The 16636-nt window shown below is 45.8% G+C and overlaps 1 protein-coding gene across 2 annotated transcripts in view; it reads left to right on the top strand.

Moving 5' to 3' along the window:
* The first annotated feature begins 869 nt into the window (after positions 1 to 869).
* The window catches only part of pak1 (p21 protein (Cdc42/Rac)-activated kinase 1), a 155128-nt gene continuing 139361 nt past the window's right edge, over positions 870 to 16636 (top strand). Inside the window, exon 1 of one of the 2 annotated variants that reach the window (XM_055664811.1) lies at positions 870 to 1128. The gene's annotated coding sequence lies outside the window, so the exon portion shown is untranslated. The remainder of the gene's footprint in view (positions 1129 to 16636) is intronic. The other variant, XM_055664810.1, reaches the window with a different exon arrangement.

The following is a 16636-nucleotide window of genomic DNA, read 5'->3' on the forward strand; positions in this document are numbered from 1 at the left end:
TTTATTTATGTATGTGTGTATAAATATATTCAATGGTATAAGGACACACTTAGAAACATAGAAATTAGGTGTGGGAGTAGGCCATTCGGCCCTTCGAGCCTGCACCGCCATTCAATATGATCATGGCTGATCATCTAACTCAGTATCCTGCACCTACCTTCTCTCCATACCCCCTCAGATTCAGATTCAATTTTAATTGTCATTGTCAGTGTACAGTACAGAGACAACGAAATGCATTAACCCCCTGATCCCTTTAGCCACAAGGGCCACATCTAACTCTCTTAAATATAGCCAATGAACTGGCCTCAACTACCTTCTGTGGCAGAGAATTCCACAGATTCACCACTCTCTGTGTGAAAAATGTTTTCCTCATCTCGGTCCTAAAAGATTTCCCTCTTATCCTTAAACTGTGGCCCCTTGTTCTGGACTTCCCCAACATCGGGAACAATCTTCCTGCATCTAGTCTGTACAACCACTTAAGAATTTTGTAAGTTTCTACAAGATCCCCTCTCAATCTCCTAAATTCTAGCGAGTACAAACCGAGTCTTGTACAGACTCTTATCTGTATATATGCCTACAATATCCTGTTGGGCTGAAGCAAAGCAAGAATTTCATTGTCTTATCTGGGCCACATGACCATAAACTCTCTTGAATCTTGAAATCCAAATAAAAGATTTAACACAAAAAAATTGAAACCCTTGACATAAAGTCAATGATGTAAAGACAATGATATCATCGAAAATGACTTCCGGTCTTGACGTCACCGCAAATGGGGGGGGGGTGGTGTCGTGTGATTGATGTGAGTGAGGACCAATCGGGCGCGGGGGCAGGAAGGTGCCGGCCAATGGAGCGGAGGAGGGGCGGGCCTTGCAGCAAGTTAGGTTGTGGCGGCGGCGGCGGTAGTTGCGGTTGTTTGACGGGCAGCGAGAGCGAGAGCGCCCGGTCAAGGGGAAGGAAAGCTATTCAGCGGAGAGTGACGGAGTGTAAACCTGAGGCGGACCAGCCGGAGGAGGAGGTGGTGGAGGTGGAGTAGCAGCAGCGGCAACAGCAGGAGGAGGAGGAGGAGAGGCGAGGCGACGGGACGGGACGGGCGACGCCGCTCTTCAGGCGAGGCGGTTGGAAAGGCAGGTTCGAAGCTCGCGCTCGGGCCCGCCCCCGCCCCCGCCCCGCCGGTCGCCCTGGCAACCGCGCCTGCGGAACACCGAGTCCGGGGTGCCGGCGCGGTGACTATTCATTGTCCGGGGTTCCAGCTCTTCCCCCCCCCCCCCCCCCTTGAACACCGGTCCAACTGCGTTGGACCACCGGTGCCAGCTTACCCCCCCTCCACACAGCTCCTGGATGCAACTGCGTTGTGACCATACAGAGTCCGGGGTGGCAGGTTACCCCCCCCGCCACCCAGCTCCTGGATGCCGGTCGCCCTGGCAACTGCGTTGTGACCATACAGAGTCCGGGCGCGGTGACTATTCATTGTCCGGGGTGCCAGATCCCCCCACACAGCTCCTGGACGCCGGTCGCCCTGGCAACTGCGTTGTGACCATACCCTTGCAACTGCGTTGTCACCATTCAGAGTATGGGGTACCCCCGGATGGCCGCGCTGTATCGATGCAGAGTCCGGGGTACCCCCTGGATGTATGACGAAGGGTCTCGACCCAAAACGTCACCCATTCCTTCTCTCCAGAGATGCTGCCTGTCCCGCTGAGTTAATTCAATATTTTGTGTCTATCCTCGGTTTAGTTCCGTTCAGTTTGTTGTCACGTGTACTGAGGTACAGTGAAAAGCTTTTGCTGTGTGCTAACCAGTCAGCGGAAAGACAATAGGGAGATTGCACCTAAGGTCATCGGGCCAAAGGGCGTGATGCACGGAGCAGCTCAATCTATGTGGAGGACATGGCTGACTCGGCACACATTGTTCACACACCGAATAGGTACTTTCTTAGGCAGTGGCAGTGAAGAAAGCCAATGGTATGTTAGCTTTCATAGCAAAAGGATTTGAGTATAGGAGCAGGGAGGTTCTACTGCAGTTTTACAGGGTCTTGGTGAGACCACACCTGGAGTATTGCGTACAGTTTTGGTCTCCTAATCTGTGGAAAGACATTCTTGCCATAGAGGGAATACAGAGAAAGTTCACCAGATGATTCCTGGGATGTCAGGACTTTCATATGAAGAAAGACTGGATAGACTCGGCTTGTACTCGCTAGAATTTAGTAGATTGAGGGGGGATCTTATAGAAACTTACAAAATTCTTAAGTGGTTGGACAGGCTAGATGCAGGAAGATTGTTCCTGATGTTGGGGAAGTCCAGAACAAGGGGTCACAGTTTAAGGATAAGGGGGAAGTATTTTAGGACTGAGATGATAATTTTTTTTTTACACACAGTGGTGAATCTGTGGAATTCTCTGCCACTGAAGGTAGTTGAGGCCAGTTCAGTGGCTATATTTAAGAGGGAGTTAGATGAGGCCCTTGTGGCTAAAGGGATCAGGGAGTATGGAGAGAAGGCAGGTACGGGATACTGAGTTGGATGATCAGCAATGATCATATTGAATGGCGGTGCAGGCTCGAAGGGCCGAATGGCCTACTCCTGCACCTATTTCCTATGTTTCTATGTTACCTGTTAAAATTGTCATTTTTTGCGCTATAAATATTTGTGGGTGCTGTCATTGAAAGCAGGAAGGTATCAGTATCTTTGTTCTGAACCCGAGCCCCAAGGTGTAAGCGGCCGAAAGAGCGCATCCCTCGGGACAGCCCCCACTCTCCGCTCTGGGTCACCGCGGTCCAGCCACGGCGGCCCTCTGCCCCGTCTCCCCCTGTGGGCCACACTGTCACGGGCTGTGGGTTGGCAGCGCCCACACACGGGGCCGGGGCGAGGGGGGTCTGCCGAAGCAGAGTTGGTGACGGTCTGCTCCCTCTTCCCACCCATAGTCACTGACTGCGCTGCACCGACACCCCAACCTCTTCCTTCCCCCCCCCCCCCCCCCCCCCCCCCCCCCCCACCCCCCCCCACCCCCCCCCTGCCTGAGGTCCGCCCCCCCCCCCCCCCCCCCCCCCCCCATGCAACCAGTCCAGGGATGCAGGGCCAGAAGAAGGGCCGGCTGTGCTGACAGCCATAGTAAATGCTTACCTGCAGTTCACCGCATGTACTCTGTTTGACGTTGTGTGACAACCCCCGTACGGGTCACGTGTCGCAACCTCGACTACGTGCAACCTCCCGATAAATGCCCCCGCGCTGCGTTGTGTCATACAGTGTGGAAACAGGCCCAACTTGCCCAAGCTGACCAAGATAGCCCATCTACACTAGTCCCACCTGCCTTCCAAACCTGTCCTATCCATGTACCTATCTAAATGTTTCTAAAATGCGATAGTTCCAGCCTCAACTACCTCCTCTGGCAGCTTGTTCCATACACCCACCACCCTTTGTGTGGTTAAAGTTACATCTCTATAAGATCACCCCTCATCCTCCTACGCTCCATGGAATAGAGTCCTAGCCTGCACCACCTCTCCCTACAATTCAGTGCAGAGTCTGGGAAACTTTTGAACTTAAACAAGCTACAATGTATGTAGTCATAGATTTGTAGAGCCCAAGCAAGCCCTTCAGCCCACTACGTCCATAATGAGACGAAAGGATTCAAAGAACTGGTGTAACTCAGCGGGTCAGGCAGCGCCTCTAAGAACATCAACGGGTGATGCTTCGGGTTGGGACTGAAGAAGGATCTTGATCCAAACTCCACCTATCCATGTTCTCCAGCGATGCCACATGACCTACTGCGTTACTTAAGTGATTTGTGTCCTTCTGTCAGTTAACATCTGCAGTTCCTTGTATCCACGTCCATAATCACCTTTCTACCCTTCTCTGTTAATCCTATTTGCCCTTGTTAGGGCCATAATCTTTCTGTACCATGACTATTTAAGTGTCAGAACAAAGCACACACAGACCTGCACTCCGCCATCTGACGATAATAGTTAGGAAGGAACCGCAGATACTGGTTTACATTGAAAATAGACACAAAATGCTGGGGTAACTCAGCTGGACAGGCAGCATCTCTGTATAGAAGAATTGGGTGACAAGACTCAGTCTGAAGAAGGGTCTTTATTCGAAACGTCACCCATTAGTTCAATCCCGAAATGCTGCCTGTCCTGCTGAGTTACTCCAGCATTTTGTGTCTATCTTGACTGCAATAGTTGTTAGATGACTGACTTGTAAATTCCAGTGCGTCAGAATAAACGTTGTTTACTTTGGATTCACTGCAGCCGTGCTTGGTTGATCAGCCTCTAACTATTTACCAACCTCACTAGTTAATAATCCCCCAAAAGTTAAAGGTTTTCTGTACCTGCATCTTTATATATTTCCACATTGCAACATATTCTTTTGGAACCTAGCCCCCTCGATAGCTGGGAAATACCTGGGTTTTTTTTTTCAATCTACTTCCTCCTAAATGTTTGGTACATTTGATGGCATTAGTTTTCACTAGGAGAAAGGTAAGAAGAAATGTCTGAAGAAGGGGCTTGACAGAAAACGTCGCCCATTCATTCTCGCCAGAGATACTGCCTGAGAAATGCTGAGTTACTCCAGCATCTCACTCGGAAGACAAACATTTTTCCACTTTCTTATCCCATTTTTGCTGGCGACCTGTTTAAGTCTGAGCAAAACGGAATAGGAATACTTTATTGTCACATGTGACTAGGCACGGTGAGATTCTTTGCTTGCAAAGAATAATGTATACAAATAGCGGCCACCTACGGTGCTAACAACGTTACAAAGCACGCCGGCTCCCCCTTTTGTGCCCCCCCCCCCCCCAGGTTCCCCAACGCAGGGTATCCATTGTTTTCCCCCTCCCCCTCACGGTGGTCTCCCATCGACCGCGGGCCAACCCGCGAGGCTTCACCATTACCGCCTACATGGTTCCGACCTGGACTCAGATCCGCGAGGTCCCAGCCGGGTCCCCGACCGTGTGTGTCTGTGAATTGGATGAACTCAGCGGGTCGGGCAGCATATGGGGAGAGAGTGGATAGGCGACGTTTCAGCTCGGGACCCTTCTGATTGATTGCAGCTTATGTTTTGCTTAACGTTCCAGCTGCAGTTCCTCGCGTCTCTTGTTTGACTCTGTGTCAGCTGGGTTTTGCCTTTGGAAACAGTTTTTCCCACTGCACTTAAAGCCTTTTATGAACCTAGTACATTTGTGCAAATCTTCGCTGTTCCTTCACCAAACCCTTGACATTCATGTGCATGTATAAGCACAAATGCAGTGAAGAAGGCAAATGTTTACACTCCGTGTAACTATATTTGCAATCTGTGACATTAATTGCGATAGTATTTTACGCTGTTCAAATAAGTTGCTGCGTTTCAGAAAATACTTTGAAATCTTGACGCTGTCTGAGGTTTGGTCTCACTAACAATATATATTTTTTATGCTTTAGAATGAATTCAATTTATACTTAACTACTGTTGGGCTGGAAATGAATGGGTTTGAGGAAAAAAAAATCTGCATGTTGAATGGTTGTACTGTTCACTGACTGAGTATGTACTCAAGATTCTTGCAGTGGTGGCATGTGAAACCGCATTCTCTTTTATTTTGAGTAACCGACTCAATGGTGTGATTTAATAGTTAAGAACTGAGTACTTGCTTTGTCAGGCAGCATGTGGATTCCTGAGGTTTGCTTTGCCACTTTTCTTAGCTTCTCTGTTTGCCCTCTCTGGTCAGGACCCAAGGCTACTGTTTAGTTTTTTTTTAATAGTCGATAACGAAACATACCAGATTTTTAAAAAAAAAACATACAAGGGTGTTATTCTGGTTGGAGGTCTGTGACTAGTAGTGGCAGGGATCAGTGCTGGGACCTCTGTTCGTGATGTATATGATTTAATTGGATGGATATGTAGTTGGAAGGAAATGCATAACAGATGCTGGAATTCTGCCTAGAGCACAAAGTGCTGGAGTAACTCAGAGGGTCAGGCAGCATCTCCAAAGTCAGACACAAAAAGCTGGAATAACTCAGCGGGACAAGCAGCATCTCTGGAGAGTTGGAATGGGTACGTTTCAGGTCGAGACCCTTTTTCAGACTGAAGAACGGTCTCGACCCGAAACTTACCCATTTCTTCTATCCAGAGATGCTGCCTGTCCCACTGAGTTACTCCATCATTTTGTGTCTGTCTTCTGTGTAAAGCAACATCTGCAGTTCCTTTCCAAGCATCTTTTGAAGAACATGGTTAAGTGCCGTATCGGGTCGGAACACAGTCTGCAGGGTCTTGACCCGAATCCACCATGGATAAAAATATAGATGGGAGCAGCATTATTATGCAGGAGACCACGTGCGGGCAGAATGGATTAGTAGAATTATGTGGGCCGAAGGGCCTGTACCTGTGCTGTATTGTTGTATGTTTGCTACATCCATTGGCTTCCTTGTTATCTAACGTTAGTTACTTTGTCAAACAAGTCATCAATTGGTTGAACACAATCTCATCCGTAAAATTATACTCACTCAGCTGTATAAGTATTCTGTTACCATTTCCTTCATTTTCCTAACAAACTGTCCTGAAGTCATTTTCAGTATTTTGCTGTCTTCCTCGCAGCTGGAACTTTTCTGAAATGCAAACTCCAATAACTATATATTTAAGCAATATGATTCTATTAAATGTGATCTTGAGAGTACATAATATTTTCTGTGGCATTCGTAGCACAACAATGATAAAAAATATCGTTGCTTTGATTGCACCTACCAACAATTATATTACAGTTAATATGTAACAAGGGCAATTTTTGTTCCAATGCTCCCCATTCCCAATTAGTTTTACATTGAAGTGATTGAAATCCAAGTGAAGTTTAAATGGCATCAGAAAAATAAAACCTGGAAAGTGGTTGGTTGGAGTCAGTATCAGCACAATTACTATATTAAACTTTGAATCAGATGTCCTGGAATTCAGATGTCCTGGTTCAAGCTAAAATTAAATACAAATAATAACCTCCTCACACATTCCCCTGCAAGTATCTCTGTCGCTCCTTCAAAAAAAAAACCCTTCTTTGAACAAGCTCTTAAATGTCGCATCTGAATCAGTTTCCATCTGATTACACTCCTTGAGGATGTTCATCTACATGTTCAATCAATAAAACAACGAGATTGGGGAAATTTCAATTGAGCCTGTCAAATGTCCCCCCCCCCCCCCACGGTAGGGGCATTGTAGGTATGATGTCAATGTTTTTCGTTTGAAGTATTTTTAATATATCACTCTATGACTACATTATACCTGCACCATGCATGAATGCTTCAAAATCAAGTGGTCGAGTTATATTGCCATAGAATAAAGCATAGGAACATAGAAAATAGGTGCAGGAATATGCCATTCGGCCCTTCGAGCCAGCACTGCCATTCAATATGATCATGGCTGTTTATCTGAAATCAGTTCCTCATTCCTGTTCTTTCCCCATATCCCTTGATTTTGCTAGCCCCAAGGGCTAAATGTAACTCTCTTGAAAACATCCAGTGAATTAGCCTGCACTGCCTTCTGTGGCAGAGAATTCCACAGATTCACAACTCTGCATGAAGAAAGTTTGTCCTCATCTCAGTCCTAACTGGCCTACCCTTTATTCTTAAACTGTGACCTCTGGTTCTGAACTCCCCCAACATCGGAAACATTTTTCCTGCAGTTACAGTGTGAAAATCTGGCAGGCAAGCAGGATGCTTTCACCAACCATCCCCATTTGAAGGCCACTATCTTCCACCGTTTCTACCCAGTGCTTGGTACTTACTTCCAGCAGCCACTGGTTGTCCTCCAGGATGCAGCGAGCCGCAGCCTGAACCATGCCGGTCACCTGGGCGAATTCGGCACAGAGACTCACGGCAGCGACACAACGCTTCCGATGGCCAGGGGATTATGCACTGAGGCTGCTCCATGGCCAGAGCTGCAGCGAGCGACTCGCCAGCCCCCGGCTCCCCGTCCGCATCTGTCCCCACCGCTGCTTTTGCTTCCATCTCTCCATCAGCCCCAGCTCTCCAACACCAATGCAGTTGATATGAGTTTTGACATATTCGTTGATTACAGAATTTGTCACGACAGAGCGTGAGAAATTCTGTGATCAGCGTGAGAGCGTGAGAATTTGGCCAAATGCGTGATTCTAACGCTCAATGAGTGGGAGTTGGCAGCCCTGCCACATGCATGCTAAAAACTGTCAACAGCTTTTATAATACCCCCAGAATCAAAAGTTATTATACAAGAAAATGTAGTAGTCAGACTGAAAAGTTATAGAGTAGAAACAAAGAACTGCAAATGCTGGTTTGTACCAAAGATAGAGTTGTACCAAATGCTGGAGTAACCCAGCGGGTCAGGCAGCAGACCTCTGGAGAAAAAGGACGGGTGATATTTTGGGCCGGGACCCTTCATCAGACTGAGGTTGTGGAACCTGTTTCTCCAGTATGTGACACATCAGCTCACCGTGTCCCACCGTGTCTTTGGTGTCCAGAGCCACACAAAGTACTGGAGTAACACCAGCACTTTGTGTCCTTTTGTGTATTAACTAAAGACCATCCTTCAACCTTCCTCTGCCAGTTAATTTGATCAACGCTCCAGCACTGTTTTTTTGTAAACCAGCATCTGCACAACCTCTTTTCTACATGTTTATGGTGATCTTTGTACCTGCCTATACCTATCCCACTCACCAACACTTGGTCTGTAACATACTATATATACCTTGGTCTCGGGGCACTGGATACCTTTCTCTTTTACAGAATACGTTTTAAAGCAACTTCATTTCAGCATTTACTCCGCACATCTGTTTCTATGCTCTATGACTCTATGACATAGTCTAAGCAACACCCTCCATCACCTCTATCCACTATAACTTGCCAGACTTTGTCCCACCCTCACCTCCCTTCTCCACCTTTCTCTCCCCCCCAACATAATGACTCCAAAGAGGGTCCCGCTCTGAAACATTCTCTGTCCATTCCCTCCACAGATGCTGCTTGACCTGCTTAGTTTAGTTTCCAGATACAGTGTGGAAAAAATTCCCTTCAGCCCACCGAGTCTGCACCGACCAGCGATCCCTATACACTAGCGCTATTTTATATACCAGGGGGACAATTTACAATCTTTACCAAAGCCAATTAACCGACAAACCTGTCAGGCTTTGGAGTGTGGGAGGAAACTGGAGCACCCATAGAAAGCACACATGGTCACAGAAAGAACGTTCAAACTTCATACAGACAGCATTCATGGTCAGGATTGAACCCATGTCTCTGGCGCTGTCAGGCAGCAACTCTACCACTGCGCCATCGTGCCTCCAGCATTTTGTGTCTTGCCCAAGATTGTAGCATCTGCTGTTCCTTGTATCTCATCTCAGCATCATCCTTTGCACTTGATGTTTGACAGCAATTCTTGATGGCTTTTTGATATTTACCCTGAGATTTACACTTGCTGTCAAATATATCTATTGAGTGCTGTGTTAACAAATCGGTTGTGCCGCTGCAAGTAAGAATTTTAGTGTTCCGTTTTGGTACATATGACAGTAAAACACTCCTGAGCCTTCAATTGATGGGTGATCCCTTAAATATCAGTCTGCTGGGCTGGAAGTATGGAAACACAAGAAAAAAAGAGCGGTGAGATGCTGTTTAGTCCACAAGCTTGATCTGGCAGTAAATATGATTAAGGCCCCAACATGTCTTTTTTTTCTGCAGTCCTTGTGTCTTCAGCTTAAACATAATATGGTTTGTTGCACTGTGAAAGGAGGGTGGACGTTGGTTCATCAAGGCCAGCATGGCAAAAGGTTATCTGGGACAAGCTTAAAATGCTTCCCTCGGCAGGTCAGAGCATCTCTGGAGTATAGGTGATGTTCAGGTCAAACAAACTGATGCCAATTGGGGAATAAAACTCGGAAAGGAGGCGGACAAATCAAGGCCGGCAACAGGTTATCTCGGACAAGCGGCTTCCCTCATAGGCAGATTACTTGGTATTATGTCCAACAATGTGCCAATTGGGGAACTCCCTCGCCTGAGGTAATCTGAATGATGTCAAATTTTGAAAAAGAGAAAGTGCAACGAGTCCTGGGTGTGCTTGTACATCAGTCACTGAAAGTAAGCTTGCAGGTACAGCAGGCAGTGAAGAAAGATGATCAGCCATGATCATGTTGAATGGCAGTGCTGGCTCGAAGAGCTGAATGGCGTACTCCTGCACCTTTTTTATAATGCTTGATCCTGACGACAGGTGCTGTTCGTACGGAGTTTGTACGTTCTCCTTGTGACTGTGTGGGTTTTCTCCGGGTGCTCTCTTGTTTCCTCCCACGACATACAGGTTTGTAGGTTAATTGGCTTCAGTAAAATTGTAAATTGTCTCTAGTATGTAGGACAAAGTTAGTGTATGGGGTAATCGCTGGTCAGCGCACACTCGGTGGTCTGAAGGGCCTGTTTCCACGCTGTATCTCTAAAGTAAAGTGGAAGATCACTGACTATTCAGGAGCCTGAAGACTGCAACGACCAGGTTCAGGAATAGCTACTTCCCCACAGTCATCAGGCTATTAACCTTGGCTCAGACAAAACTCGGATCATTAATAACCCATTATCTGTTATTTGCACTTTATCAGTTTATTTATTCATGTGTGTATATATTTATATAATGGTATACGGACACACTGATCTGTTTTGTAGTCAATGCCTACTATGTTCTGTTGTGCTGAAGCAAAGCAAGAATTTCATTGTCCTATCAGTGACACATGACAATAAAGTCACTTGAACTTGAACTAGTCTTTCCCCACGTGACCTCACTTGCCCACCACTGCTACTCAACCCTGTCCACTCCAATGATAAAAGGTGCAAGAGAATGATGCAATGAGAAATGGTCCCTATCTGTTGCTAGCTAATTCCATCTCAATTTTAATTCTTACCAGATTGGGATTGACATTATATAAAAAAAGTACAGTTAGTTGAACTATCTCCCAGATATCATCTCCCTTCCTCTGTAACTTCTTCCAGCTGTGCGAACTTCCCAAACCATGATGCTAATCCAATTCTGTCTCTCGAACGACCCTGATTTACATTGTTCCTCGATTAGTGGCTGTGGCTTCAGCAGCTGAGATCCAAAGTCTGGAATTTCCTCTCTAAACTTCTGACACGCTCTCATATTTTAAGTTGATTTTAATGCCTAAGTATTTGACTAAGATCTTAGTTGCGTGTTAATATAGTCAACAAAATAGAGAGAGTACAGAGGAGATTTACTAGAATGTTGCCTGGGTTTCAACAACTAAGTTACAGAGATAGGTTGAATAAGTTAGGTCTTTATTCTCTGGAGCGCAGAAAGTTAAGGGGGGACTTGATAGAGGTCTTTAAAATGATGAGAGGGATAGACAGAGTTGATGTGGACAAGCTTTTCCCTTTGAGAATAGGGAAGATTCAAACAAGAGGACATGACTTCAGAATTAAGGGACAGAAGTTTAGGGGTAACATGAGGGGGAACTTCTTTACTCGGAGAGTGGTAGCGGTGTGGAATGAGCTTCCAGTGGAAGTGGTGGGGGCAGGTTCGTTGGTATCATTTAAAAATAAATTGGATAGGCATATGGATGAAAAGGGAATGGAGGATTATGGTATGAGTGCAGGCAGGTGGGACTAAGGGAAAAAAAATTGTTCGTCACGGACTTGTAGGGCCGAAATGGCCTGTTTCCGTGCTGTAATTGTTATATGGTTATAATATCTTCACTTTCATTGTCAAATGTTAATATGTCTATTCTTGTCACTGCCTTGGAAACATTTCCTGTATTAAAGTTAGGCTATATAAATGTAAGTTTTTGTGGAGACATGAGGAACTGCAGATGCTAGAATCTTGAGCAAAGTGCAGGAGTATCTCAGCGGGTCAGGCACCATCTGTGGAGGGGAATGGACAGGTAACATTTCATGTTGGAACAAAAAAGGCACAAAGTGCTGGAATAACTCAGCAGGTCAGGCAGCATCTGTGGAGAACATGGATGAGTAACGTTTCAGGCCGGGACCCTTCTTCAGGCTGATTGTGGTTTGGGAGGGAGGGTGGAAGATCGGGCAGATGGGAAGGGCAGGACAAAACCCATTTCTATTGTCGAATACCTTCTTTGTGTGCCCATTCCCTCTCACAAATGCTGCCTGATCCACTAGGTTACTCCAGCACTTTGTGTTTAGTAAGTTTTTGTGGTTGGGTAATTTTAATTTGGAAACTTTACAGTAATATACCTATTATATCCCACTTTTTTTACTGCTATTCTTTCAGGCAGGCGTAGAACTTTTGTCCCTATACCACTATTGTCTCTGTACCCCCAAAAAAGCAAGGATTACTGGTCTTAATGACTACAGGCCTGTCGCACTGACCTCTGTAGTCATGAAGACCCTTGAAATGTTTGTGCTGGCCAAGTTGAAAAATATCACGGACAGTCTGCAGTTTGCATATCGGGCCAATAGATCTGTGGATGACACAGTCAACCTGGGCCTGCACTTCATCCTCCAGCACCTAGACCTCTAGGAGACCTATGCATGGATTTTGTTTGTTGATTTTAGGTCTGCATTCAACACCATTGTGCCAGAGCTACTACAACCCAAACTATCCTAGTTGACTGTGCCTGAACCCCTCTGTCAGTGGATCACCAGCTTCCTGACAGAAAGGAAGCAGCATGTGAGGCTGGGAAAGCACATCTCGGACCCGCAAACCCTCAGCATAGAAGCACCGCAAGGCTGCGTCCTCCCCCCTCTCCTCTACTCTCTTTACACCAACGTCTGCACCTCCACAGACACCACTGTCAAGCTTCTCAAGTTTGCAGACGACGCAACCCTGATTGAACTGATCCAGGATAGGGAGGAATGTGCTTACAGACAGAAAGTGTCACAGCTGACGTCCTGGTGCCATCGCAACAACCTGGAGCTCAATGCTCTTAAGACAGTGGAATTGATGGTGGACTAGGAGAGCTCCCCCTCCCCTCACCCCACTCACCATCAACAACACCACAGTTACATCTATGGAGTATTTTAAGTTCCTGGGAACCATAATCTCCAAGGACCTTATGTGGGGGGCCACCATCGACTCCACAGTCAAAAAGGCCCAACAGAGGATGTACTTCCTGCGGCAGCTGAGGAAGCACAATCTGCCACAGGCAATGATGGTCCAATTCTATACGGCCATCGTAGAGTCTGTCCTCACCTTCTCCATCATGGTCTAGTTTGGCTCGACACCCGGAGGCTGCAGCGAATCGTCTGATCAGCAGCGAAGGTTATTGGCTGTAACTTTCCCTCCATTGATGAACTGTACACTGCAAGGGCCAGGAAGCGAGCGGGGGTATCATCTCTGACCCCTCTTGGCCATCATTGGATAGTTATATGGACGGGAAGGGAATGGACTGTTATGGTCTGCCACAGCGACAGGTACATTTTTTTCCACTAGTAGCAGTCCTGCTCAATAACCAAATATCTGTAGCCTTTTTACATAGCACGGACTAGAAGGGTCGAGATTCGGCCCTTCGAGCCTGCCGTGCTGTAAATATGATCATGTTATATGGTTATATGGTTCTCTATCCCTCTGATCCCCTGACCCCATCTCACCCTGGCCACAAACTACTCTTGGAAGAGTCCAGAGATTCCCTCTGGAAGGCGACTCTCGGACTGTCCTTAAGCTGTGACCCTTGTCAGCCCCAGGGACATAAAAATCAGCTTTCCAACCCCTTTTCCACAAGTATAAGAGCTCTGCTCAATAGACCAAAAAAGTCTATCCAGTCTTTCTTCAGCCAGTCCTTTTGCTTCTCTGGTATTTTGTTTAATAATGTCCTTCCTCAGATGTTTAATCAATAATGTTTTATACTCCATTGGTCTGATTAATACAACTGCTTATGTGTTTAATTCCTAACTGTTTAACAATAATGTTTTATTATTAATGATTAATGTTTTATGTGTCATTCCTAACTGTCACTGTATGTCATGTTGTCACTTGCAGGCGGAGCACCAATGCAAATTCCTTGTATGTGAATACTTGGCCAATAAGCTTCTTCATTCATTCATTCATTCACATTAATATTCCACTGATTCTCTAGGGAGAAGCTTCCCTGTGGATAATGTCAACTCCATATGCAGAGATTACTGCTCCTAGCCATTCTTCTGGGATTTTTAAAACGCACCCTGCCGCACAAAGCGCTCGTTATTTGATCTTCATGAGGTTTTTTTGTGTATTGAATGGACAAGCATCGTCTGCAAAGTACAGTTTGCAGATTTCATTCCTGTCACCTTGGCGCTCTTCTGAGCATCAGCAGCTTCGGTATTCTCCCCCCGTGGCCCCTGCTGTTTGATGCGTGAGCTTTAATAATTCATTAGGTTTTAATGAGAGCAACGCCTGCCTTCTCGGCTCCAAATCTGGGGAAATTAAGGGATATTTAAAAAAAGAAGAATGTTATCTTCCTTTCAAAAGAGGAAGAGGCTAAACCATTTGTCCACCTTGTTTATGGTGGAGATTTGAGGCAATGAAAGAAATGAATTGCACAGACATAAAAGCTGCACTTGCAGGAATTTTAAATGGCAGCTCTTTCCTTAAGTCTGATCGATGACCGATGGCTGATCATCTAAAATCAGTTTATTATTGTCACCTGTACCGAGGTACAGTGAAAAGCCCTTTGTTGTGTGCTATCCAGTCAGCAAAATAGACTATACATGATTACGATCAAGCCATCCACAGTATACATACACAGTGTAAAGGGAAGAATGTTTAGAACAATGTAAAGTCTGATTAAAGATAGTTTGAAGGTTTCCAATGTAGTAGATGGAGATTCAGGACCACTCTAGTTAGTCCGTGGATGGTTCATTTGTCTCAAAACAGCTGGGAAGAATCTTTCCCTGAACCTGGACGTATGTTTTTAAACTTTTGTACCTTTGGCTGATGGGAGAGGGGAGAAGAGGGAGTGACCAGGGTGAGACTGGTCCTTGATTATGCTGCTGGCCTTGCTAAGGCAGAATGAAATGTAGATGGAGTCCATTTGTAGTGAACCAGATGCCATTTTGGCTTGGATGTCTGAGCCTGATGATGATAGGCAAAAATGAAACCTTGCTATTCCGTATGCCTAAATGCTCAGGTGTTTTGAACAAAAATAGTTTCACAATTGACTAATCTTATCCAGTTCTGGAAGCGGGATTTTGATTTGGTGCAAAAATCAAAATGTCGTAGAAACTCAGTGGCATCTGTGGAGCGAAATATAGAGGGTAGATGGGAAATGTAAATGTGCCTCCGCCAGCCTTTCAGGTGGACTTAAAGCCGTCTCCATTTACTGATTCTAAGAGCTTGCTGTGCACAACATTTCTGCCATGTTTCTGCGCAGCCACCGTTTTAGATCGGGGCCCTCTGACAGGCTGCTGACTTGGTGTCCTGGGAGGACGTGCAAACTCCGTACAGACATCACGCATAGTTGCGATCAAACCCGGGTCTCTGGTGCTGTAAGGCATGAACTCTACCTCTGCGCCATGGTGCGGTGCACTCGTTTTTTTGTGGATGGGGTTGGTTTTGTCTGCTCCTTCGATGCCAGATGTCTGTACCAATATTTTGCTTCCAAACCGATTCTAGGAATGTACAGCACACCTCACTAAAAAGTAGCTTTGTCCTTTGTAGCAAGTTCTTGCCATCATTTGCTGTTTCTTCCATTATATGTTTCCTTTTGCATTAAAAAATACAAGGTTCCTTATGAAATGTAGGGTTTGTGACACGGGCAAGATTTACTGCATTGGCAGTGGTAAATCTGGAAGAATCATACTTGAATCAATATGCTTTAATCTTGTGTGATGCCTTAATTTATCATGCCCACAAATTGCTCCCACCTCTGCCATTACCTACAGTGGACCCAGTGTTGCATAACTCAGAACGTTTTTTGCAGTCATAATGCAGGTTGGATATTTATTATTGGAGCACCCGGTGTTTCTCAGATGTACTAACGGGAGCGTTAAACTCCTCCTGATGTCTGCTAGGAAAACAGTCTGGCGCACTTAAGCCTTTTATTAATTGTGCTGTTACGTTGGGGGCAAGGCAGGGCCAGTGGATGGGCAAGGAAGTTCAGGCAATGAGGTAGTCTTGCATGAGAAACATTGAGTGTTCGATAGGCTTTCGGAGAGGCACAAGGTTATGCAGGGAATGGAGGGATATGCATCACATGTTGGCAGAGGAGATTAATTAAATTCTGCATTGTGTACGGCACTGACCATGTGGGCTGAAGGGCCTGTTGCTGTTCTGTTCTATGTTCTCTGTTCAAAGGGTAAACACCCTTTCCAATGACTGAGAGGCTGAGACATCTCTTCAGAGTCTGTTTCATAAAGTTAATGGAATACTGCTCTCCTGCAGAGCCAATGATGTGCGGAAGAAATGTTGATGCTGGTAAAATCAAAGGTAGACAGTCTGAAGAAGGGTCGCGACCCAAAACATCGCCCATTCCTTCTGTCCAAAGATGCTGCGTGTCCCACTGAGTTACTCCAGCATTCTGTGTCTAGCCAATGCATTAAAAGCTAAGAAAGTAGAAATGTTTACTCCTTTAAAAAATAAAAATAATTGCTCTACCAGGAGTTAGTCTTGACAATGAGTGAAATGGCATCCTGAACCGTAGCAAATTGATGACAAATATAGAACTGCTGATAATTTGAGCGTAATGAGGCATTCAAAGGAAAGCAAAAGCAAATGGGATTGAGGAT

This window comes from Leucoraja erinacea, chromosome 45 (genome assembly GCF_028641065.1).
Source record: "Leucoraja erinacea ecotype New England chromosome 45, Leri_hhj_1, whole genome shotgun sequence".
In the NCBI taxonomy this organism is placed as follows: domain Eukaryota; kingdom Metazoa; phylum Chordata; class Chondrichthyes; order Rajiformes; family Rajidae; genus Leucoraja; species Leucoraja erinaceus.